Source organism: Chamaea fasciata, unplaced genomic scaffold (assembly GCF_029207755.1).
Source record: "Chamaea fasciata isolate MVZ Bird 193981 ecotype frontalis unplaced genomic scaffold, bChaFas1.0.hap1 SCAF_2, whole genome shotgun sequence".
In the NCBI taxonomy this organism is placed as follows: domain Eukaryota; kingdom Metazoa; phylum Chordata; class Aves; order Passeriformes; family Sylviidae; genus Chamaea; species Chamaea fasciata.
In genome coordinates, this window is record NW_027094087.1 from 14,050,609 (window position 1) to 14,076,706 (window position 26,098).

Genomic DNA, 26,098 nt, shown 5'->3' on the forward strand with positions numbered 1-26,098 from the left:
GCAGGACTGGCACAGTCATGGTCGGCGGCTGCTGCAGTGCCACGACCAATGAAGCAACCAATGTCATCAGAACAGCTGCAGCATATCATCTGCCTTTGCTGCAAAAAGCCAGGACACTTCACCAGAGCCTGCCCACAAAACCAGATACAGAAGAAATCCAACAAACAAAGAAACTGATTTCACAGTGCACACCCGCAGTTAATATCCTTACACGAAAAGATACAAATATAACGGGACCTGCACCAACTAAAGCCTCTCTCTTGAAAAAAATGGGGGAGGAAGGGACTCAAGGTGTGGGAGTGAAAAAAAAATAAAAATGCCTAATGCTCAACTAACAAGGTTTGGCAGCTGCAAGGCCGAATAAGGCTCATGACTACCAAAGGTTTTCATTTCAGGTCTATTGACTGGACTGTTTTTACAGTGGACCTGTCAAATACCTCACAGGACCTGACGGTTCACGACATTAAACAGAACAGTGAGTATTTTGTTATTGGGGACACAGCACACACACCCCTACAGATTGAGATGGCTCCTATGACCATTAAGGGAAAGATAACAGGCCTGCTGCTGTTGGCACGTTGCATGTACTCACCATTTCACCTGGCAGAGGGGCAAATTCTTGCCCAGGCCATTCCCATTCCAGCAGAGATCACAGCAGATGGAAAATCACCAGAAGTCTACTGGGCGGAGGGAGTGGGAGAAGATAGGGCCTCTATGGTGTGCAACATAGCCTGTGGCTCAGAGCGCCTCCATGTGGACGGTGTGTTAGACACGGCTGCAGACATCACAGTTATACCTAAGACCATGTGGCCTTCACATTGGGAATTGCAACCTGTGGTGGTCAGTCTTCAGGGCATAGGAGGAATCACATTGACAAAAATTCAAAAAACATAGCGCAAATTGAGGGACCTGACGGAAAATTGGCTAGCATCCGTGCGTTTGTTCCTGAATACAAGGCCCCTCTGTGGGGGAGAGACACCATGTCCCAGTGGGGAGTCCAATTGGTCATTCCTAAGACACCCCAGGATTTTTGAAAATAGCCACTGTGGAGCGCCCTACCCAAAAGTAAATGTGGTTGGATGATACCCCAAAATGGGTAGCACTGTGGCCGCTAAGCAAAAAGAAGCTCAAGGCGCTTGAGGAGCTCATGGAGGAGCAATTGGCTCAAGGACACAAAGAAGAGACAACAAGTCCTCGGAATTCCCCAGTCTTTACAATAAAGAAACCCGGGAAGGACAGGTGGAGACTTCTCCATGATCTCAGAGAAATAAACAAAGTTATAGAGGACATGGGATCACTCCAACCAGGGATGCCTACTCCAACAATGCTTGCTCGAGATTGGAAATTGGCTGTCCTAGATATCAAAGATTGGTTTTTCCAAATTCCCTTACACCCAGAAGATGCCCCAAGGTTAGCATTCTCGGTTCCTCCTATTAACAGAGAAGCACCAATGAAAGGCTATCACTGGAAAGTTTTACCACAAGGTCTTAGTGAGTCCTTTTATATGCCAACAATTTGTAGCCTCATTGCTGTCTCCTGTGCATGCTGAGAGAAATGACGCTATCATACTGCATTATGTAGGTGATCTGCTTGCGTGTGCCCCCAATGACTCAATACTCCAACACACGCTTGACCTAGTGGTTAAGTGTCGCTGTTAGGGACACGAAAGAACCACACTCACTCAGGTTCAGAGGTGAGCAAAGACAGTGAAAGTTTATTATCATTTGTGATTTAAATAGGATTTGGAGTTTGGTCAAGGATTGGTAAATGAGAGGAACACCTTTCTGACCCTATTGGTCAGTTCACCAGTCCATCACAGACTGGAAGGAAAACAATCTACTTGTTTATGTTACATTGGTGAGAGATTCCACTAGAAAAATGTAAACAGTCATCAGAAGGCTAAAGAATCAGGGCGACAGTTAAGGTTTTAACCTCTGCTGGATTTCAATTGCAGGAAGGATGCCACCTTGGAAATACCTGGGTTTGGAAATCACTGCAAGGACCGTTGTTCCGCAGAAATTGGAAATTGACTGCAATCCCAAAACACTAGCAGATCTCCACTCCTTGTGTGAGTCTTTGAATTGGGTAAGACCCTGGCTAGGCCCCACAAATGAGGATCTAGCCCCCCTCTTCAAATTACTGAAGGGGGAAAGGGAGCTGGTTTCTCCCAGAGAACTGACCCCAGAGGCAAAGACTGCAATCGAAAAGGTACAGAAGGCCTTGTCAGAGAGACAGGCTCATTGGTGTGAGCCAAACATGCCTTTCCATTTCATTGTTCTAGGAAAGCTGCCACATTTGCATGGTATGATTTTCCAGTGGATCGAAGAGGAGAGAGATTCACTCTTGATCATAGAGTGGGTCTTCCTCTCTCACCAAAGATCCAAGACCATCACAGAGCCACAAGAACTGATAGCTCAGCTTATTCTAAAGGCCAGGGTGAGATTGTGTGAAATGGTGGGTTGTGATTTTGCATGCATACACTTCCCGGTCAAACTTTCTGAGAAGGGAAAGAACTCTCCTGAGAGAATAACAAAAGAGATGTTTGAGCATTTGCTCCAGGGCAATGCCAGTCTCCAATTATCTCTGGACAGATAAAGCGGACAGATATCAGTCCATGCCCCGTCCCACAAGTTGTTCAATGAGAAATTCCACCTCATTCCTCTTGAGAAGAGGAATCGGAGACCACTCAAGACTCTCACAGTGTACACAGATGCATCCAGGGCCTCTCACAAGTCAGTGATGACTTGGAGAAATCTGCAAACACAGCTTTGGGAAGCTGATGTTGAATTTGTGGAGGAATCACCCCAAGTGGCTGAACTGGCCGCCGTGGTAAGAGCTTTTGAGAAGTTCTCGGAGCCAATTAACTTGATGACCAACTCTGCTAACTTGGCGGGGGTAGTGTCCAGAGCAGAGCAGGACATGCTCAAAGAAATAGAGAATGAGCATCTCTTCAGGTTGCTTTCAAGGCTAATTTATTTAGTCTCTCATTGAGAACACCCGTTCTATGTTATGCATGTAAGATCACACACTGATTTGCCAGGTGAAATTGCAGAGGGGAATTGTCAGGCAGATGCCCTTGCTGTCCCTGTTGAAAAGGCACGTCTCCCTGACATCTTCCAACAGGCAAAGTTGAGTCACCAACAATACCATCAAAATGTGCCGGTCTGATCCGTCAGTTCTGGCTAACATGGAGTCATGCTCAAGCTATTGTGGCCACCTGTCCCAATTTCCAGCTCCAGGCCATACCATTGATGGGCGTGGGGGTTAACCCTCGGGGCCTTGGCAGTTGTGAGGTGTGGCAGACAGACATCACACACATTCCTAGTTTTGGTCACCTCAAATATGTTCATGTAAGCATCGATACATATTCAGGCGCAGTCTATGCCTCTGCCCACGCAGGAGAAAAGTCTGCGCATGCCAAGCAGCACCTAGTGCAGGCTTTTTCAGTGTTGGGGATTCCAAAAGAAATCAAAACTGATAACGGCCCGGCATCTGTGTCCAAGGAGTTCCTGGAGTTCATCCAGCAGTGGGGAGTGGAATGTAAAACTGGCATCTTACTCCCCCACAGGTCAAGCTGTGGTTGAGCGTGCACACCAGACGCTCAAGCAGGTCTTGACTAGACAGAGCGGTTCAACTGTGTGGATGTCTCTGCAGCAGAAGCTCTGTAAAGCCTTGTTTACCATCAATTTTCTGAACTGTTCATTTGAAAACACGAGTCCACCTGTGGTACATCATTTTAACAGTGGCAATTAGTTCAAATTGTCTCAGCGTCCACCGGTCTTGATTAGAGACCCCGAAACTTGGGAAACCAAAGGTTCCTATGAGCTCGTGATCTGGGGTCGTGGCTATGCGTGCGTGGCTACTCCCTCAGGCCCACAGTGGATTCCACAGAAGTGGGTGAAACCTTTTGTCCCCAAAAATCCAGCTCCAGCAGAAGGGGATGAGAGGCAAGTAGCCGCTGCTGCAAAGAGAAGACACTGCGGGATGAAGGAAGAACCTTCCTACGTGTGGATTCCTTCTGGCAAAACCAGAAACTTTAACTTGTTTTAAAATGCTTGTTTTTCCCTTGTAGAGAAAATCTACCTCACACTTAACCCTGTGATGAACCACATCCAAGTGGCCACCTTGCTAATGCTAAACAATCTGGTAACGGCATGGATCGTACCTCAGCTGTGTCAAAACGTCTGGGTGACCCTGACACAGACACTTCAGCAAGAAAGCAAATGTTTGTCCACTGTAGCAGCAGAGAATCCTGTGTCCACCTGTCTGGTAGGAATTCCATTGCAGGCTGGAGAACTTCCAGCGGGTTTGGACAAATTTAGGTCCAATGAAATTCCAGAATCAGGCACCCTCCAACCACACAATGATCATCAGCAGCAAACTGTGGTGATCGTGAACCCCTTAGAAGAGTGGTTGCGAAGTGTGCCCAAAGTAGCTCAAGAACCCCATGAGTTAGAGTTATTGGGTTCCTCCCCTGCATCCTACTGCATACATTTCTCTGTTGTTCCAAAACCTCAAAACACTGACGAGAATCACTATATAAGACAATATTGTGGGGAGTTCACTGCAAAGAAATGGTGTCATAATATAAGCCATATTGCAACTGACAACCCATCTCACTCAAGTCCCAAAATCCTCCCTAAGAGATTGTTCTTGATTTGTGGGAATCAGGCATGAGCAGGAATTCCATCTCGGCTTCTAGGAGGGCCATGTATCATAGGGCAGTTGTCCAAATTGACACCAAACCAAACTCTAATTGATAAATAGACTCATAAAAACAAATCAGCGACCAAAATTCAGAAGAAAAGTGCTGACAAATTAGACCCAAATTGTAACTCAGAAATTTTTCATTAAGCTAAGTCAAAAAGAGTTGCTGTGTCCCTATTCCTTCCATGAGTCGCAGCAGCCAAAGCTCTAGGTGAATTAGGCCATCTAGAGTGCTAGGTGCTCAAACAGGCAAATTTGACGTCCACCACCATCAGCTCTCTCCTAGAAGGCGAGAAAATTGCCAGACAGGCAACACTCCAGAACCGTGCTGCTATCGACTTCCTCTTGCTCCTGCATAGACATAAATGCCAAGAATTTGAAAGAATGTTGCTTGAACTTGACCTTGAAAGCCCCAGACGTCCGTGCTGCCCTTCGGAGCATGAACAGCTTGACTGGACAAGTGAAACAAGAATCTGAGGATTGAGTCAAAGAACTGCTCAAGAGCTAAAAAGTCACAGAGTAGTAGATCTCTATAGTTAAAGCAATTTTGTTATTTCTTGTTATTCTTTTCCTTGTAACAATTGCGTTCAGGATCCTACGTCAGCTTGTTTTCAAGGCTATCAATAGCCTCATACTTTCTACCTCAGAAGTCAACCACATAGAGTTAGCAAACCTAAAGCAGTCTGACTTCCCCAGGAATTGTAAGTGGTGGGAAAGTGTCTTGGTTTAGATAGACAGGTATCTGCCAGGGAGGGTTGGAGTCTCCCTTGAAATGCAAGCCCTTTCCCCCTTTTCCAAATTATTAGAAATTTGCAATTAAGAGGCTGTCAGGCAAAGATTTTGGGAATAGGTATAGCAGTTCTTTACTAGGGATATAAAAATACAGATGTTGTAGTACAGAAGAATAAGCAAGCAAATAAGCAAACAAGAAATCCTAGAAACCCTGACAGAGCCAGAAATACAACCTGACACCCTGTTGGTCAGGGTGTTGGAAGCAGTCCAAAGTAAGCCCTCCTGGAGTGGCAGATGTGGTTCTGTTGGAGTAGAGATGGTCCTGTTGAAGAAAAAGGGTCCAGTAATGGTGAGATGGGTCCAGTCTTCCTCCAGGGATCCAGTGGAAAACTGGAAAAACTAGTGGTACTGTGGCTCCTTTTTATCTAGGTTAAGATGGTTTGGGTCCTCCTCCCTGTGTGGAGCACCTTACAATAGTACAATGTAATGTGTCATGTCATTGGTGAGCTCTTAATGGTCCATTAGCAGAAGATTTTTCCATGGGAGTAGTGAAACAATGAAGAGCTATAAGCAGCATTCTACCATCTGATAAGCGACAGTGACCCATTTGGGCAAAAATAAGCAATTCTGCTCCACCCAGATGGAATAGAATAACATGCTCTTTACAAAACCCATGACAGAAAGCTCACATGCCTTGTCAAAATAAATCTAATTTTTTTCTTGTAACTTTGTTAAACAAAAAAGGGGGAATTGCTGTAATTCTCTAGGGGAATGGTTTCTCCCTTATGACCCCCTGGAGTTTCCTTACCCTTCCTTCCTTCTCTGACCTAATTGGCTGACTGCCAGCCATCCTCCCAGGGTGGGAGGCTAGCTAAGACCCCTGTACTTCCCTGTTCTCTCTCTTTTCCCCCTGGAATTTCAAAGAATAAACGCCTGGGACAAAGCTCCTGGGGAAAGGGCCTCTTCTGATATCTTTTATCTTGTCCTTGGTAAAAATTCCCTCTAAAGCCTCCTAATAACTGAGTTAGCTCAAGCCCCCGGAGGCGGGCAGGAGGTATTTTTACACTGAGTGATTGTAAATGGTATGATCACCGAAAAAAAAAAAGATTGAGAACTTGTATTATAGTATTTTAACAAGATGTCACCACAATTCACAGCTTTCTGCATGGGAGAAGCAAGGTCAGGTCAGGAAAAGTAACACAGGTGTATTGAAACACACAAATAGCACCTGCAGGCAATAGTACAAATAGGCATGGAAAGTTAAAAACTGGAATGAGGCATATGTTTCATTGAACCATGAAGAAAACTCACAAACGATGCACTGTACTAGCAAAAAAAAATGAATTGCAGCAGGAATGAATAGAAATTCACTGAAAGAAATAAAATGTTAATCTAGAGATAGAAAATGATTTTGGTGCCAACAGTTCATCTACAGTTCAGATGCATGTCAAGTCTACAAATGCAGTGTCTCGAAGGACTTAGCTGTACCAATTACAGGAGTACAAAAATACAAAACAATACAAAATAATCTTGTCACCAAGTATGACCAGATACCTCCAATTCTGCTCCTTTATTCTATTCAGTATTTCAGTTCAGCATTGTAACTTAACTTAAATTGCCACTGTAGTAGGCCCACACTGATTTACCATTTCAAGAACCCTTATTCTATACATTTTATAAACTTCAGTCAATATAATAACAAGCTTAAGGAACAAACATATGTGGCCTACTTTAAACAGTCATCTATATAGTATGTATAATTAATTTATATTATTATATGTATTATTTTATTTATATTCTGAAAATGAAATTAGCAGTTAGCAATAATTACCTTTCAAAGGAACATTTATTTAATTGTTAGGGATTACTAATAAAAACTTTAGGTAATATTTGGTCGTTTATTCTTATCTTCACTGTATTAACTTGAGTCTGAGGAATATGAACTGTGACCCTACAATAATATATCATGAAAAGATGGCGTAAGATTACTGTGCAAGTTCTTAGACAGTTTACAGTTAATCAGTGGGAAACATATTTTTCCTATCTTACACTGAAATAAATGGGGGTCTTGCTATCAACACTTATGGGAGGTAAATTGGTTTTGTCATTCCTATGGCCAACAGTTTAGTTCTGAAGATGAGTCCAAGTCATCCAGCATTGAAAAATAACAGGCGTAAGTTTTCATATGTGCTGACATAGTAGAAATTTACAAGTAAAGGCTAAGGAGAAGGAGAACAGGACTATGGTGAGCAAACAGGCTTTTCAGAAGGGCTTAAAATCATCACAACAAACAAGATTTCATTGGCTCTCAGAAGAGGTTGTGCAGAAGAAGAATAATGGTGTTCACCAGGGTGTCATGGCATTTTCTTCAAATGGAAATGTCTTACTGCAGGAAACTAAAATATTGTTCTGTTCAAATTTAGTCTGATTTTAATAAATCATCAACACTTTTGGCTTGGAAATCTCTAATGAAGTCTTTTTCTCCTTGTGAAATGTCCCTATAAATCAGTCTTTTGCCATATTGCATTGGCTTAAATTATCTTCTAACAGAACGAGCAGGTTTTGAGATAACACTGCCTCTCAAATTGGGCTCTATTCCAAATTTCCTCCACAAACTGTTTTGCTTTTGTCCCAACTCTCAGCCCTGCATCTTCTGCCTGTACAATTGATGCTGACTGAGGAGTCCTGGGGCTTCATAAGGCCATAAATTGAGTGAGCCACATAGTGCAATCAGCTCTAGGATAACAGTCATATACAGGCTCCTGGCTCAGGTACAGAAAAAAAAGTAAAGTCCATTTCAATGATCACACTAGGTGTATGACTGGGCTTCCTCAAGCTTGCCCTTGTTTCACTCCAGATAATGAGCTGTGGCTGTTCAAAAATCCTGCAGTGGAGTCTCAGTTTCCTGGAAATGTCTGTTATTCCACTGTGATAGACAAAATGGAAAAAAGTAAGATTTAAAAAGACAGCTAAAATCTATCCACCACTCTCTTCCATATATAGACAGGATGTATATATATAAAAAAAAAAAAAAAAAAAACCACTGGGGGCAAGAAACTAGAAGTAATACTCCCAGATTCTGGAAATAGTGAATGTGTTTAAGACTAGTAGTTCAGTAGTTCCCAAGGCACCAATAGCTGAAATGTCCCGAGCACTACTGCTGCAGAACAGAGATCATCACTGAGCTGAGGATTTTGGTCAGTGGGAGGTGTCCCTGCCCATGGCAGGGACTCCCCAAGGAGCGTTTGGACTAGGTGATCTTTGAAGTCCATTCCAACCCCTTAACATTCTGTGATTCTATCCACTGCCACAAGCATCAAAATACTACTATCTCAATCAAGAAGCTCAACACAAAGAAGGAAATTTTCCTCCTAGTGTAGGTCTTACTAGATATTTCATGCTTCAGGTACAGAAAAGCAAACTGTCCAATACTGTACTTACGTTATGTGGTAGATAAAACCACCTTCAGTTCCCTAGTATAGGCAAGTGATAATATTTAGAATTACTCATTTGGACAAATAAAACATAATATTTTACTAAAGTGAATGCAATGGCACAGCTGGAGGACCAGGTACAGCTGTGTTCTAATGCTTGCTTGGTGAAAAACTGAATGACAGAGCCCAAGGGGTTGTAGTAAATGGGGCTACAACTGGCTGGCCACTGGTCACCAGCAGAGTTCCACAGTGCTCAATTCTAGGGCCAGTTCTGTTCAGTGTATTTGTCAATTATCTCAGTGCAGGACTTAAATTTGCCATTAGGAGGTTTGCTGTTTGATACCAAGCTGGGAGGTGGTGTTGGGTCTCCCAAGAGATAAAAGGCATTATCCCTCCTCTTACCTCCATGTGGAGATAAGGATATCCCTCAGAGGGGTCTAGATAGATTTGAGCACTGGGCAAACCTTAATGGTATGAAATCTAACCAGACAAAGGCTCAGGGGAGACATTCTCACTCTCTATTACTGCTTGAAAGGAGGGTTTAGCTAAGTAGGGTTCAGACTGTATTCCCAAGCAACAAGAGATAAGAGAGGAAGCAATGGCCTCAGGTTGCACTAGGGGACATCTAGATTGAATTTTAGGGAAAACTTCTTCACCAAAAGTGTTATCAAATACTGGAACAGGATGTCCAGAGAAGTGTTGGAGTCACCATCCCTTAAGGTATTTCGAAGATATTTAGATGTGGCATTTAGGTAGACTTTGCACTGTTAGGTTTGTGATTGGACTCAATTATCTTCAAGTTCTTTTCCAACCTAAGTAGTGATTCTGTGATTCTATGAATAAGAAATTGAAGTTCACACATAAAAATTTAATCAGGAGGAGATTAACAGTAAACACTACTTCTCTGTTTTAATTAAAAGCATTATTTCTCAGTGTTGTTTTTTGGGAGTTTTTTTGGGGGGGTTTTGGGGGGTTTTTTGGGTTTTTTTTGTTTTGGTTTGGTTTGGGTTTTTTTGGTTTTTTTTTACCAAATGAAAGTTTGATATTTCTGAAAATACTCTGAGTATATTTTTAAATTCTTTCTAATGCTGGGAGAATGAAGGTTTAATGACCTGGTTACACTTTAATTGCCAGTATTCCTGTCAAGAAAATAATTTGATGCTGCCAAATGTAGCAGGCTTACACTAACATTTCAAGGATTCAGCATAAGAGTTAAAAAGCAGAAGATAAGAACAGTATCTCTAGAAAATGCCCAATTTTAAGAGGCTGAAATTCTGAATTGTCGGGCAGGTTGGTATGGTATTATGATACAAAAGGCACAAGTCAGGGACATAATCTCTCTAAAGCATATGTGTGGAATCATCGGTAGCTGTTGGAAATTCTTTTGTCCTTTTCATTACAACAAAGACAACATATAATGAAAATGTGTACACCTGACGCAGCACATTCTAAATTAAAAAGCAGGTTGTAATATGCACCAGGGAATTGGAAATATGATTCTCACCTCTTCCTACTAACATTAAAAGATTAATAGAGAGAATGAAAGTGATTGCCCCCTACCCATTTAATATCCTCTGACAGAAACAACACCAAAATACTGTTCAACTGTGAAGTATGATTTGTGGCAAACACAAAAAGAAGTGAAAAAAAAGATATCTGAAAGTATTGGCTGCATATATTAGGAGTATTACAGATTATATTGCAGTACACTGAGGGAGTGTTGCTTTGGCCATGATGGTCTACCACTATGGGCAAGAAAAGTTTTTTTTCAGGAAAGGCAACTGCTTTCATTAGACCAATTGCTGTAATTGAAGCACATGGGCTTGAGAAATTCTGTGCAGTTTCTAATCATATCATCTGGAATCTGATGAAAGTGCCTCTCTTTCTCTACAGTCTTGTCTTTGGAAACTATTAGTCCACCATCTACAGACACATGGAGAAATGCTTCTGAAACTTACATCTTCCCATATGATTTTAGAACTTGAGCTTATTGAAAAAAAATATTACTGGTAGTTATTGAACTGAATCAATTAATTTCCCTGGACAGCTCAAAAACATGATAACTAGCTTTTTAGAAATGGAATTCCAGTACCTCTTGACATGGATTCCCAAAATACAAAGAAAGGTACACAAACAGTGTTTGATGAAAACATACATAAGGCAAGTTTTATCTGAATACAGCAGTAGAAGTTCTCTTTGTTCTTTGCAAAGGTCTTTAAGCTCGGAGAACAAATTTATGCTGCTCACTTGCTTTAACTGTTTTATCACACTTATATTCAGAAACAGGCATATTTAATAACAGGGGTGTTTGTTTCCACAGAAACATAAGATGTTCTTGAAGCTGCTCTGAAGCAGAAGCTGTAAAATATATTAATAAATAAAGCAGATAAATGAAGCCTCAAAATAATATCAATTTATGCAAATCAGCAGTGAGATTGCTTTTTAAAACTAGATGCATGTTCTGGAACCATGCAAAAGTGAGGATATATTATTTTACAGGTTTAAAAATGAGGAAATACATATATAGTCCTAAACTAGTAAAATATATGCCATAAAGAGCATTATATAATTTTAACTGAAGGAGAACTAGGTCACTAAATTATCAAGCAAGAAGAGAAATGGTTGCCTTGAGACAGACATCATGTAAAATAGCAGGTTGTCAGTAGATAATCTATGACAGTACTTAGGGACATGGAAATAAAATGGCCAAAGCTGATTTATAATTGCCAAATTAAGTCATTCAATTATTGATGCAGCAATTGTCATTGTCAGATTGTTTTTCCCCAATCTGTCAGTCTCTTAACAGAAGTGAGGATCAGGGAGTTTGACCTCTCCATCTTTTTGACTCTTCATGTAGTAGGAAGACATTAGCAAGGAATAATTACAACATTTTACACAAATCATTCAAATAAGGAATCAAATATTTCTGTTTGTTCTCTGCAAAAAACCATACATACAGGAAAATTTTGCTGAGGAATTACTCACAGCACCTTTCTTTACTGAGACATAAAATAATGTTACAGTTGTAAACCTTTTAATATATTTCTCTGTTTTCTAAGATCAAATCATTGGTTAGGTATTTCAGGTTTATTTACTGTTTATGATATCAGTTCCATAAAATATACATTTAACATCAATACAATTGCACTTCTGCAGGCTTTAATTTGAAGCACCAAGTTTATGCTAAGTGTGGCTAAAAATATAACTTTATCAGAAACCAAGTGTTTATTGCTTTTCCCATTTTTTAACACTGTGGTGTCCACATTTCAGATACACAATGGAAGAAAAGGGAGCAGCAGAGGCAACGTGTTCCCATTTATTTAAAATAGATATCTACCTCATTCTCCATAACTCCTTATTTTTGCCAATATTTAAAACTTACAATCTTGATATGTTGTTTAAATAATGTTAATTAGAGAATTCTGCCCTTTTCAGGCAAACATATCTTTGCACTATTAAGACTCAAGCCCACTGCACCCAAAGATTTCGCTCATGACTTGGACATTTTCTCATAAAGCTTTTGAAATAAAGACTTTAAAAATGAAACACTGGTTTCAATGACTTACATTCAGAATAGAAATCATCAATGACTCAATCAGGATAGAAAGGATGCAGCAGAAGAAAAAGTACCTATGACATTCACTGCCTTGCTGGATCAATATTTGAGCTACCTGTTAAAGTCCAGTTCTGGTAGGTAGAAATGGCAAGTTATTTTAATCTGAAAGCTATATGGTGAATGACATGGAGCTAATAGAACATCTTAGTAGAGCCCAGTAGTTCTGTTACAAGTAACCAGTAGAAAGTAACTAGAGCCATCATCACAATTGGAATTTCTATGTCTATTCCAAGACGGACAGCTAAGAATGAAATATATGGATGATGGAAGCTTTTAGCTTCAGCGAATAGTTGTTCCCTTAAAAGTCATATGTCACTGTGATTAATATAGTTTCCCCCCGATCAATCTAGTATAAAATTACTGATGATACATTAGCTACTAAAATGTTTAAATCTACTTGTTCTTAATTCTTTGCTCTCACAGGATGATTTTTACATGAACAAAAAGAAAAATCAATCAGATAGCAGGGAAAATCCCTAGGAATTTCTATCTGTGATGTAATTTCCCAGGGAGATGCAAACCCTCTTATTTTAAGAGTAGTTTCTGAACATGAATATCTCTCACACAAACTATATCATTCTCCTTCCTTATGAAGGATCTTAAGAAGCACATATAGAACTGAACCCAACACAAATTATTCACTATAACAGTACAGAATGCGCATCTCTTTTATCACATAAAAATATTTATGCCATGTGATTTTATTGCACAGTAAATCATTGCTTGATTTCCATAAAATTAAAATATTGAAGGACAAAAGCATTCACACTTTCCCCTACCTATCTAGGGAAAGCATTACAGTAACGACAGCCAACACGGCCAACACCCTATTATTTACCTAGATTGAAGACTGTGGAATTTACAGGCATTTGACATTTAGTACACTAAAAATTCATGAGAATATATGTATTATTGTATTAAACAGTCCATATTCCAGAATGTGAGAAACTATATTACCACTATGACCTGTGGTGGTATATACTACCTGATGCTCAGATTTTCTGAAAACTCTAAATTTTTACAGTAGCTGCAGTAAGACTGGCTATTTATGAGCTGATAGGATAGGTTTCATGTCACCATAGGAAACCATGACACTGACATTTTTAGACTGGGTTGCAAAGATTGTAAGCTGTGTAGTGAGAAAAAAAAGAGTTCCTATTGTGTGATATGTAGCCAGTTGAAATACTGTTGGAAATACCAAATAAAATCACAGAGTAATAGAACAACAGAATTGGTAAGTTTGGAAAAGATCATTAAACCCAGCCAATTAACCTAGCACTGCTGTGTTCACCACTAATACATATCCCCAAGGGCCACATTCACATATTTTTTAACCCTCCCAAGGATGGTGATTCCACCACTTCTTTGTGCAGCCTGTTCCAGTGCCTGACCACCCTTTCAGTGAAGAAATTTTTCCTAATATTTAATCTAAACCTTCCCTGATGCAACATGAAGGCATCTCCTCTTGTCCTGTCACTCATTCCTGAGGAAAAGAACCTGACCACCACCTGAACTAGAACCTCCTTTCAGGTGGTTGTAGAGAGAAAGAAGGTCCCCCCGAGCCTCCTTTTCTTCAGCATAAACACCTCCAGCTCTCTCAGCCATTCCTCATCAGACTTGTGCTCCAGCTCTGTTCCTTTCTCTAGACCCAGTCCAGCCCCTCAAAGTCTTTCTTGTAGAGAGAAGGGCCCAGAACTGATCCCAGGATTGGTGGTGTGGCCTCACTGGTGCCCAGTGCAAGGGGACAATCGCAGTCCTGGTCCTGCAGCCACACTATTGCTGATACAGACCAGGTGCCATTGGTCTTCTTGTCCCCTTGGGCACACTTGGGCTCATGCTCAGCTGCTGTCATCAGCACCCCCATGTCCTTTTCCAGCTTTCCAGCTGCTGTGTCTCCAGTCTGTAGCATTGCCTGGGGTTGTTGTGACCCAAAACAGGACCTGGCATCTGGTCTTGTTGAACCTCATACAATTGGCCTCAACCCATTGATTCAGTCTGTCCTGATCCCTCTGCAGAGTCTTCCTACACTCCAGTAGATCAACGCTCCCACCCAACTTGATGTCATCTAAAAACTTACTGAAAGTGAATAAAAATGCTGAATTTGTCAAATCTGAAAAACATCCTTGTGGATCTTCAAATACAGAAACCTTTTAGCACAAGGTTGACATTGCCAATGAGTGAGTGGTATGCAGTACAGCTTTGTATTGGTTTCTTGTTCAGATCTTCAATCCAATTCAGGTACTTAAAAAAAAACAAACCCCAAACCACTAAAACAGACGTGAGAAGAAGCTCACAGTTGAAGAACGATCACAAGATCTGCAAAAATAGATATGAATTCTGATTATTTTTGTAGTTTCAAAAGGAAGGGAAATAAAAGTGGAACAAGAGCACATGGCATTCAGAAAGAAACAAAGCAAAATTTGAATAACAATATTCAATATTGTAGCTGTTACCAATTAAATAGTGAGTGTTTGGCCATGTAATACGGTCTGGATGGTGGGTTTTGCTAAAAAATGTACATATGTCTGTAACATACATTTGTATTTGTTTGTATGAGGTTACATGGATGTGAGTGTATAACACAGCCTTGGTAATACCACCATGCACAGCTAAACTGATGTTATAAAGTGAGGTAACACAGAGGAAAAGCTTTTAAACTAAAGAGTACCGAAGATATATGGATATCTAATATATTGCACTATAAGTGTCAGAAGTGGCAAGTAAACAGCCTATATGTCCATTGCAAACTTTTGGAGAGACGTTCTTTCTTATTTTAGATTTCAGAATCAAACATGATTCACATATCTTAATAAACCACATAGTTCTAGTATAACTTCTATGCCCAAGAAAGAAAATCACAAAGGAAAGCCTCCCTTTCGTCCTTGTAAATCTAAACCATAATGAACATCTCTGTCCACAAGTACCCAACTAGGGGCTCTGACGAGAAAATTAACAAAAAAAACAAAGAAAATTTTAGATGTGTTTTATTGTTATTAGTCACCTTTTCCTGAAAGCTGAAAAACTAGAAAATATTATAGATGAGCTTGTAAATATCAGCATAGCAAATTCTGCAATGTTAATTTCTATTTTAGCAATTAATTGTGTTTTCTGATTATACCAGTAATTCTGTCTCCACACTTTGCCAAAGTGTCTAGAAACTTTATATGGCAAGTGTTGTTTCATGAAAACAAAAATTAAAACAAAACAAGCACACACCCACCAGTCACCCACCACCACCACCACCACCAAGAACAAAAACAAAAACAACCAGAAGAAAAAAAAACAAACAAAAAACCCAACCCACAAAAAACCAAGAAACAAAACCAAGAGACATCACAATGCATATAATTCTGAAACAAAACATTATGACACATACAATTCTGAAGATCCTGTCTTAGCAGAGGTTCCATATGACCTTTTGTCACAAAAGTGATTACTAAACTACTACTAAAATTTTATTATTTCTAGAATATATCAAATGGATTTTTTTCCTGAAGGGGCAGAATGTTTTCAGCTATTTTGTCCCTTTTCTTTGTCTACCATTAAATCTACATATAAGCAGAAAAAAATTTTAAAACTCCCACACCAAACTCCCCAAAAACCAAACAAAGAATTATAAGTTCTGAACATGCAAGTCAATTTATAACCTCCCTGGTAGAACTGTAATTAGCATAAGAGTCTAGTCTACATACCACTTAATGCTGGAAGTTGAGACAGAGTTGAAGATGTGGGAAAATCGCAAACAGCACAGTTTAAAATCAGTTAAAAATCAAATACGGAACAGCCATAGAAATGTGGAATGTGAAAAGAACAAGCGTGAGCAAACATGAAAAGGCACTTCTAAATGCAGTGGATAATATACTTTTGGGTAGCCTAAAAGGAAAGTTAGGTGAGAGAAATGCAGAAATGAAATCAAGTGGCAATTAGAAGGAAATGATGTATCAAAACAGTTAAACTTCAGAAAATAAAATAACACTCCTTCCCAAAAATTTTTCCATCACTACAGATTGCAAATACAATACACAAGAAGGCAAATTCACCTTCAAAAAAATCCAGAATTCTGCACTACTTTTTTCCTATTAAATCACTACAAGAAATTGATTCTGCTGATTAACCTTCAAATATCTTTAACAGACGCAAATACTGAGTTTGAAAGCAAAAATATGGACTGCAACAACAAGTGCAATTACAATGTGTATAAAAAGGAGTGCAGGAAAATGCAGAATGCTCATGAATTCTAGGTACTGAAACACCTAAAGCACTATGTATGCTAGCATACATACATATGCAAACACTGACTTTTTGGACAGTAAGTTCACTAGAAATTCTTTTTTCTATAAAGCTGAGGCTGTCAGGGATAACACATTATTAAATTACATCCGGACCATATGGTGTCTGTTGTTTCTATCAGTCACTGAATGAGACTGAGTTAAACTACCTATCTTTTTAAATTTCTCTCTATGCAGTGAAACCAAATCATACTTCATTTTCCAAATATTATCAGTGAATTTTTATATATACTATAATAATTTCAGATTTCATTTTATAATTATTGTAGAAAAATGTTAATTTTCCCCTTCATCAACAGTATGTGCTTTAAAGTATGAATTTTGAAAAGAGTAGTACTTTTTTCCTAGTTCTAACTGCCAAAAATTATTGTTGTTGCACTAGGTTCTGCAGTGGAACTCAAACTAAAAATTGCAGTTTTAAGTCTGTTAACTTGTTAATAAAGTTCAAGTTTGAAGGACAAGGATATATGAATTTGCATGGGCTTTAGTGCTACCATCACATGTGGTCAACATTTTTCATTGGGAAAAAAAAAAATTTATAAATAGAAAAACCATGTCCAAAAAGATTAGTTTAAAAGTTTCCATTAGCAACAGGTTTATCTGTAGCATGATTCATAATTGGACAGTTTCACCTTATTTAGATCTCTTATGAAGCATGTAACATAGTTTCTTCCAATTTAATAAAAATAATTAAATAATATTTGATTTTGTTACAATTTCCATAATATAATTTGAGTTCTCAAATGGAGACCTTTAATAAAAACCTTGAAAAAAATCTCTTGTTATGATTATGTGTTATTTATTCCACTCTTCATACATGAGGACATTGTCCCAGGAACTGTTGGTGAAGACTGTAGTGATTTGAAAACTGAAATTACTCTTGCAGTTCAGAAATTAAAGACCAACTATTATTACAAAAGGAATTTATACATAGAGAAAAATGAGAGCCTTGTTGAGATAGGAACTCTAAGCAAAAGGGCCATGACTTGTGACTGTCTCGCATATATGTACACAGCCCCACAAGAATTTCTTTGCCCCAAAGTAAGTATTTCAGTCTGTAGAATTCTTTTGAAATACCTAACACAGTAACTTTAAACCCCAGATAAATTAGGAAATAGCAATCTACATGACATTTTCATTTGAAGTTAAATGAATGATATACTTAGTAACTCAATATTTGCAATTTTTTTGGAAAAAAAAAAAAAAAGCTGACTGCCAGTTTTTTTTCCTCTTTTTTTTTTTTTTTTTGGGGGGGGGTGGTAGACATTGTATGTTTCTTTTTAATTTTATTTTAAGATACAGTTCCCTGAGTAATGAACAGAATTTTGTAAAGTATTCTGTCTACCTACTTTTTAACATTAATTCCACAATTTTTCTTCTACTTCCCTTCTTCTGTTTCATTTTGTAAAGAAATATACCAAGCACCATTATTTTGTACCGAGCAAATGAAAAAAAGTAAATTTATACTGGCAATACTTTTTGGATATACTCAATGCCTAAGTACTTACAGGATTAATTTGAATTAATCATTAATTAAAAATATCCATCTAAAGAACTAAAAATATTTTTAGTCTGTAAAGCCATGCATAAGAAAATTAAGAAAAGCTAATTCACAGTTTTTATCTAGTTTGATGCCTTTCTTACATCCCTTCATTTACTGTGAGGCATCAAACATTAGAGTCACTAAGTTTTCCACGTAATTCCCTGTTATGATGTACAGATAATCATGCAACCACATAAAGCCACAGATGGTCAGCCAAAGCAAAACTTGTCATTTTCTAAGTTTCAGGTGCTTCAGTTTGTGATTCTCATTATAAATACTGAATTAATTCTTCCTATACTCTGCCTTCAATTATGTCAGTAAGGAAAATGTAAGTTATATTCAGCACAAGACCTTTCACAACAACAAAAAGACCCATTTCACTATTGGCTCACAAAGGTCTACTCCTCAGATACAAGAATGCCTTATAGAACCAGTGACAGGTAATCCCATAGCAAGAAATTATTTAGATCAGGAGATGTTACATGAAGATATAGGACGATCACAAGAACGGGGTTCTGTTCGGTAAATAAAGTAGAGGAAAAGGTGATTTTCTTGACCCCACACAGACAAAAAAATTGAAGACTTATGGAAGAAACTCATGGCTGAAGTGGAAGCCATGAACAGAAGCCCTAGCTGAGACCTCCTCAGTTCTAAATCAAATGATATAGCTCTTTCAAGGCAGCACTTCTTTCTTGTGGCGCAGAATACACACTGAAATGGAAAACTGCTCATGTAATCTATTATAGTTTTCAGCAAAAATCATTGGGACTAAGAATGAAAAAATTATTTTGGCAACTTCAATGCCTTTTTTTGCTGGAGAGAAACTAGAAAGCATTTTTGAAAGCACTGATTTCAGGTTAGCTGATTTTTAATTCCATGGAACAGAGAAATGGTTATTTTATGTCCGAGATATATTTCTGATATATATGCAACACTAATAAAAACAAGGTGGTAATGTTCCGTTAACAGCATAATTCAAATAATTCAAAAGAAGGTAAAGTTTCAGCAAAATTAGCCATGTACTGTGCCTGTAAGTGAATGTTTGTAGTAAATATGAAATATTTGCAAGTAAATACTAACTCTTTCTACATTACTTTGCCATCAAGATTGATTAAACACAGATTTATTTTAAAGAGATGAAATACTAATTTGCATCAGTATGTCATGAAAACCTATTATACTGGCTTGAAATTTCTTTGCCTATTATTTATGAATGTGCAACAACCAGAGGTTAAAGTTATGTAGGTATAATAATAATTTGCTATCTTATTAATGCAGAAGACAATTATTAATGACTGCCATTACTGCAGTTAAAATTCATACAGTTAATCTTCTTTGTTAATTTGAATGTACTTCTTTTCCATGTTTATCACATATAAAAGTGAGGAGTGATTTGGAATTTGCTAACAGAAATATTCTTAGGAGTATTAATATTTAATATTCCAAGAGGATTGCAGAGAAAATAGATGCTTTCTAAACACCTGTTTATTACACTTTTATCAATGCCTCATTAAAGCAAACATGGGAGCATAGTGGGGTTTTTTTGGTTCGGTTTTTTATGTACTGTTCAGTTACTTTATGAGATTTTTCCACGTTCTTCATCTTGAGCATCATGTCTATTACTGATGCAGTGCCGGAATTGCCCACTAGCTCCCGGCAACACAGTGAGAGTGGCTGCTCCCAGATGAAACATGATCTGAGTAGCAGTAGGGCAGGGCTTGCTCGTTACAGCACAATTCTGTGCTTAAGTGCTGAAGGCAAAGACAAGAATGAGGGAGAGATCTTCCATACAGATTCCAAGGTGGTTTATTACACAGGAGAATCCAGGGACAAAAACACTGAGCCCTACTGTACAGGAGCTTTTATATGGGTGAGGGTTCAGGGGCGGGTACAAATTTTTAACCAATAAGAAAAGGAGGGGGAAAGGATCACAAGGTGGGGTTTACAATACCTAAACCAATGAGGATGCACAGTGGGAGGGGAACGGTTCACACAAACCAATGGGGCTTCCAGTAACAGAGGATTTCCAAGGGGATTTCCAAGGCAGGGGGCTGGCACAAGATGGGATTGACAACTCAGTGGGAGAAGCGACAAGGAACAATCTAGATAAAGGAGCAGGACCAAGGCAAGATGGACAACTGGGTGGGAGAATACAATTTGGGACTGAACCAACAATACAGGGGAGAATGGAACAACCTCTTGTACATAAAAACACACCTCAATGCATTACCTGAATGTAATATTTTCTGTATTCAATGGTTTTCAGCTCTGGGGGAAATGGGAAAGCCCCTAGATAAAGAGGAAGAGCAAGCCTGCTGTCACAGCAATTACTCAGTACAGAATTATTTTCACCACCTTTGTGTAGCTGGAGTATCATTTAGCTGTATATGTACTACACAATGATTAAGATCTGTGATTAGTGTAAATAAGCACTGACATTAAAGGAACAAAAATTGCCCATGCAGATAGAAAGAGGCAAAAACTAAAAAAGAATAAAACCCTTCCCACAATCACCAATTTTTTCTTGGGCATTAGTTAATTCTTTTAAAGAATACATTAAAATGGATTTTCATTTCTTGTTCTGAAAACTATAGAAAAAATTATGAATATTTTTATAATTTCATATCATATATGAATTTAACTCTTAAATGCAACTGTGATTATGGCTGTATTTTTCTCTCAGTGCAGATCAATATTAATACCCCAGATATACAGGGCACATACTGGGAGGATAATTTGCACCTTAAATGTGCAAATCCTATTAAAATATTTGTCTAAACACTGGATTAATATTGAGCTGGCAGTTTTGATAGCTCATCAGAATTTTATCAGTGCATATCCTTGAGCTGTGAGAATGCTAATGACCCACACATCAGGCACTTCATATTTATAATGGAGTCCAATTACTTCAGACTATTCAAACATGTTGCAAATTTGAAAGACAGATCCCATCTTACTACTGTCTTAATCTGCTTTTAAAAGGGAGGTTTTAAAATGCTAAATAGTAAATTTTACCTCATTTCATATGTTCCTAATTAGACCATAATAATTTTTCTTTAATTTTTCACATAAACTAACTTTTTCTAAATACATTTCTAATAACAAAGTATCTAGAACACCATGCTGATTATTTTGATAATGAATTCCACTTTTTCAACTTTGCTCCATGGAGTAAAAAAGAATTTTCTCTACCAAGATAATTCCCTTCAAGATTCAGGATATGTTTTAGCACTGTATTCACTGGATTTATTTACATATTTCATGTTATCTGTCTATCATGTTTTCCACAACAAATAACAAGACTGATTCCTGTTTTGGGATAGTATCAGATGGGTCAAGAACTGGCAGAGACTTTAAAAGGCTCATTCTTTCTGTGGATTTAAATTAGCAGCTGCAATCCAATTTTGCAAACTAATGACCAGTTGTGCTTAGGAGTAAAACTTGATAGGGACTTTTGTGAAAAGGTAAGAACAGAACGGATACAAAAGTTCTAATTCTAGTAACATTCTTAACATCTTGATGAAAGCTGTGCTAAAGATGAACTATCAAAGATGACATTAGCTCTGAATTTCAAAAAAAAACATTTTAGTGAAAAAATTCATAATCAGTGTGTGGAGTAAAGTAGTTTATGACATTGCTACTTAATATAAATGCAAAATATCAAAGGTATTTTTTTCTACAAGTGACATTAGATAGCACTGCAATTAATTTGGAACTGAATATCTTGTCTGGAACTGTCAATAATACAAAAATACTGGAACACGGGGCAGAAGGTAGTCCTGGTGCTGGGCAAACACATTACAATATAGTACTGCATATAAGCAATTGGTCACAGTCCTTGCACTGAAGTTTACAGTAGTTTACAGTCCAGTAGCAGTGTCTTCACTACAATTTACTGCATATTGTTATACATATGATGTTAAGACACCCTTAACTCTCCTTTATGTATTCTCCAATTAACAGCTCTTTACTAAGCCAGATGGGTCTGCATTGGCTGTTAACTCCAATCTGCTGGGAAGGTTCTTTCACACAAGTCTGCCACAGTAATATATCTATGCATTCTGCATCTATCACAGTCACTTCTCTGTATCTCTGTTTTGTGGATATGTTGCAAGCATGTATCCTTTAGAGATGCTACATATTCATGCTACATAACAAATATGGATGGACCCACTCACCTCATTATTAATGCTCTGTTTGATCATTTATAAATATGGTTGTAGTAAAGATAAATATATTTTTGTAATTATGAGTTGACAGATTGTTGGGGAATGGTTTGAGGATTAGACCAAATATTTAAATATTTATTACCAGAGTATTAAATTAAACCAGACATATTTCACTTAAAGCATAGAGCCTGACCAAGTGATTTTGGCAGTAAGCAAAACTTCGTTGTAGTGTATAGAGCAAAAGCACTGCAAAAGGGACAATGACTTCTGAAATCCGTGAGGGAAGGATACATTAATTTGATGCATTCAATGAATAGCTGATTAGACAAGGATTAATGATTATGAACTGAAAGAGGGCTCAATATTATGAAATTTTTTACCGTGAGGGTGGTGAGACAGGAGCAGGTTGCCCAGAGAGGTTTTGAATGCCCCATCCCTGGCACTGTTCAAGGCCAGGTTGGGTAAGGCCTTGAACAATCTGATCTAGTAGGAAGTGTCCCTGCCCATGGCAGAGGGTTTGGGAGCAGATGATCCTTATGGTTCATTCCAACCCCTTAATATTTTATGATTCAGTGATTCTAAGTTTTATGTGATACCCACATGCATTCTTTAACAATTAGAGTATTGAGGCTCTCTCTCCATGGGCATGAGAAGAATGGTTTGATTTGTTGGGGGTTTTTTCTCTGTTTGATGGTAGTGGTTTTTGTGTAGAACAGTTTGGTTAGATAGCCATTGCCATGTTGAAATGTAAAGAAGTTGCTAAGTGGGATTCATTAGAGTAGATGTGCCTCAGAGTGGAACGTGTGTTCTCTCTATACTTATGGCGTTCCTGTGAGACTCTGTTCAGCATCTCCAAAAAGAAGCATTAAAAATGACAGGGGAATGGAATTTCACTATTTATGAGGAAAGTTTCTAAAAAAATATTTCAGCTAAGAGGTAGAAGAAATTAGTATCTGCAAACATTACAAGGCTGTTGATACTGATATGTAAACTGATCATTTATTCATTTTTTAAAAATTATCTTCATATAATAAACAGTTAAAGAGTGTAAAGAAAAATGGAAACAAAAAGCCAAACCCTCTAACAAACAAACAACACTAACACCTTCTGTCAAAGTTAGAAAACATCCTATGGACTGTATCTTTTTCCCTCTTTCAGTGAGATTGGCACTATCACTAAAGGTTGTGAGCCTCCATGAGATAAGCATCTCGTGGCCAACTTTTTAATCTCTAGATCCCTCTAGCAGGAGGCATGGGAGCACTGCTGAAACCTCAGATGAGTCTGCTGCCAGGATAAAGGTCTGCTGAAGTAGAAGGAAAACAAAATATCTCATTGGAGTCTACACACAGCTACTCAGGACAGTGAAGGCCTCTGCCAAGAGAGACCATGGCAGCCAGCAGAGGGCTGAAGCCCTGCCTGCATTTGCTTGCAAGGGATCAACCTCTCTCCAGTCTCAAGTTTTATTGCTAGACCTCAGAATGAGGTTCTATTAGTCTCATGTTTAGTTTGAAAGTTAGTTATAATTTGATTGAACTGTTTAAGGACTAAATGGCTGACTGATGAATGAGGATATATTTCTAAAAATAGTTAGGGGAAAATTACCCAGAGAAACAGTTCCTTAGTTACCCATATATTAGACTGATTAAAATTCTAGTCTGTGATAGATGAAATCCCAGCATACTTAGATCTGCTTTGTTATTTCTGAGAGTACAGAAGGATTTTATCTGGCCTTCCCATTGTCCATGTAGAATATGAGCATAGAAATCTTTAGAGGAGACATGAGATGTGATCATTTCTGTATAAGATGTGAATGCTAATTCTCTGAAATGTGACTTCAATAGCTATTTGCCGTCTATGGAACTGACAGTACAATTAAAGTATTCCAAATAAACTTGATATTTTTAAATATCAGCTTAGTATCTGCTTCATTTACTGGCTTGCTTTTGAGAAGAATTTTTAAATTTTTTTTTAAAGAGAAAGTATTTCAGTTTTTTCAGTAACTTTCCCTGGCTTATATTTGCAGTTGTCCTATCAAAAGCAGCTGAAACCAGTGGAGTGCCTACTCTCTGACTTCTGTGTTTTTATATGTAAAGTGTTTGTTTGTTTAGCTATGCAAAGCAATAAATGGGAGCAGGGAAATGTTTGTCAGTGCAATCCTCTGTATCTACTTCCCTTTATAGTGTTCAGAAGTTAACAGCAGCACTGATAGGTAAAACATTTTCTGTAGGGATGTCAGAGAACTATGTGCATTAAAGAGACATAGTACAAATTTAATAACCATTGCAGTGGTAGAAAGGACCTATCTCAAATCCGTGCTGTTGAAGGTTAAAAAATAATTGAGATTGAAATCTAACTTACCTGCAAATACAACTAAGCTGGGATGAGAAGTGAAAACAAGCCTAGATGCACATGCACAGAATTAAGCATGAAGTCATTGCCCGCTATTGATCCATTGATCCATTAATATTGTTTAATACAATATTAAACTTTGTAATTATATTAAGCAAGTATTAATTCAATACTTCAGTAATTTCCCCATCATTCACCATCCCATTTCCCATCTCATCCTCCAGAGTTCTTATTTCTTCCCTGATTAATTCTTACTTTAATAATAATGTAAAATCTTTTAAGTTAACATTTCTATTTCTATCTATAACAATTCACATTCTTCCTTCTACTTATTTCATATACCATTGGATTATGTTACTTAGTAACTTCTAATTTTTAATTATGTTTACCTGTTTCAAACTTGACATTATTTGCCTTTTTTTAGGTATATTCTCTTCTTTTTGAAATTATATATATATAACTAATAGGAATTCTACTCAAACATTTCCATTTATAAAGTAAATGCATATATGATTTTTTGGCATAAAAATATAAACACATGAACACTTTTCTCTGATTAATATTTAAGGGAAAACATGTTACCACATGTTACCGCATAATATTGCAAAAACATCAACAGGTCTTTTTTCACTTTCCAAAGATACTTAAAAATACAGATCTTATTTTTTGAGCTACTACCTGACTACTAAATAATTCAGGCTAACGGTTTTTCAAATACACATTTATATTTTAATGCATCTTTTGAAAAAATATGTCAGGTTTTAATTTTTTTATTCATTTTTTATGTTAATACTTATATTGCCTTGATTTCCTCCCTCCTGTCCTGGGTTGTAGTGTAGGATGTGCACAAAGTATTCTATCACCATCTTAATGAACTGTTGAATCCAATTTTTGGAGCAGTGCTCTTCCCAGGCCCCCTCCCTCAGGGCTATCTTCTGCTAATGGCCCATCAAATGCCTTGCTGCATGACTCATAGATAACCCTCTCTGGGAGCTATCTCTGTTCAATGGGCCATCAAGGACTCATCATCCCATTGTGAGATGCTCCACCCAGAGGGAGGAACCAGGCATTCCCACCTGGATATAATCTGGGGTTTGGGACAGTAAAAGCAGCCCTTACCCACTGGATTCCCAGAGGACTGGAGCTACCAGACCTTTCTACAGGATCACTGCTTCAGGAAGACCACCTCATTTGGACTGCTTCCATCACCATCTGTCAGTGGTCTTTTGTATTATTGCATCCATTTTATTTTACTTTCT